We start from the raw sequence: 1,952 nt of genomic DNA on the forward strand, positions 1-1,952 counted from the left end.
GCCACCCAGTAAGAAAAAAACTTTACGACACCCAGAAGAGATAAGAATCGATAGCCAGCATAGCAATAAGACGTTGCTTTTGGAAGTGCAGAATTTCCTAACCCGACCATCAGTGCAGATTCTGGAAACAAAACAAAAAACAACTGTCCCCTTGCGAGGAAATGAGAGCTCAGATGTGGGCTATAAACAGATTATCAAGACACGTGGGTGGTTTGCAAAGGAGTTTACTAAAGCCAAGAGCATTTAGAGACAAATTAGGTTCTTGCACATAAGATTTCCCTGGAATTTAGGGTGAGTTCATCTGTGATTGCTTGTCCAGGCAGTCTGGGGCTGACCAGAGGCACCCAACTGCCTTTTGCAATCCTTTCCAGTAACACAGGAGATCCATCCAGGCAGACCCAGAGATGCCAGGTGAGAAAACTTCTAATCAGAGTAAATATGATGGTAAAGAAGTTGCAGATATGGTACTGGTGTCTTTTTTTAATACTCATGCTTCAGATTAGACCCACAGCTAAGCAAGAACAAGTCAGTCAGGTGTTCTTAGGGGACAAAACGTGATGCTGAACAAGACACACATAAGCACACCCAGCAAGGCCCTACATGAAGTACTGAGTACGAGAGCATCACCTCCCTCCGCTGTAAAACACTCGCGAGCAGTAAACCAAAGAGAATTCTTAATCCTTCAGTGGTATCATTATTAGTGTATCATTCACCCACTTGTCTGCAAGCTGACGCCTTCTCCCACCAACTGCTTCGTCTTACCACAAAGGCTCCTTTCTGGCTCTGAGGAGCAACAATAGGCTCTCCCCTGAGCTTACGGCAGCACTTCCACCATGGCTTGGCAGGAGGCAGCATGACAATCGTTTGACAGGCATCCTCCCAAGGAGGCTCAACACATCAGTCACACTTCTGACACGCTCCACACCCCGAGCAGCTCACCACAGAAGATATGGAGGTAAGGCAGCTGCTCTTGATTGGCCATCCCCAAGGGAGCAGGTTGCACTAACAGCAGAACAGGACAGCACCAGTGACTGTCCCCGCAACATTGCGGTCCTGCTTTGAGCCATGTCTGCATGTGTAGAGAGGGTGACGTCTTATTTCTGCCACAAGAACAAATCTGCTAGCTGGCACCTACAAGGAAATAGCACTGCGAAACCAATTGTAAGTTACCTTTTTATGATGTGCAGAGTCTCTCCAACAAAATAAAAATAACTATTCTTCAGATATTTTTTTTAAAAGGATTTGGAAGAGCCACCGCATTTTCACCACTGTGTTTTCAGAGGATTCACTGTGGTTGGGTAGTGCCAAAAACAACCAACACTTGCTGTCCAGAATTACACAATTTATCTTGATCTGGTTGCTCCAACTTAATGAATTAAAATTAACTAAGACCCTTATGTCTTTAAATAGAACATGTCATTCTAATACAGCACTGAAAAAAGAGTTTGAGTCACTCCTTCCCTTCATACAGTGTCATGAGTGCACCAGCTTTGCTTAGACAATTGCTGTTTAAAGGACAGCCAAGATTACTATCTTGACTACAGGAAAATGGACAAACCCCCTCTGTTTCTCCTACAGGAGAAAGACGAGGGTTTGCAAATCTCCACGTAACAGGTCTTTTTTACTTGAAGGTGCTGAAAATCCTAAGCTCTGAACAGCGATTCAGTCCCGAGGCTTGGCATGTTGGAATGCTCTATGTAAGCAATAGGAAACTGGCTTTGACTGAGGTTTCTGCCATCGTTAAAAGTATGTCCAAGGTTCCTGGCAGCTTAACTGCTCTTAAAGATAGCAAATCCCTTCCGAGACAGGTAGCCTGAACAGTCATATCCTTCAGACTCAACTGGTCTGTATAGTTCCAAGACTAACTTCCAGCACTGGTGAGAGCAAGTACATGATAACCAACGCTCCAGGAGAAAGTCTGCTGAAAAACCCAGCATTATGGGAAACAGACT

The sequence above is a fragment of the Buceros rhinoceros genome, unplaced genomic scaffold (genome assembly GCF_000710305.1).
Source record: "Buceros rhinoceros silvestris isolate BGI_N320 unplaced genomic scaffold, ASM71030v1 scaffold25893, whole genome shotgun sequence".
NCBI classification, from domain to species: Eukaryota; Metazoa; Chordata; class Aves; order Bucerotiformes; family Bucerotidae; genus Buceros; species Buceros rhinoceros.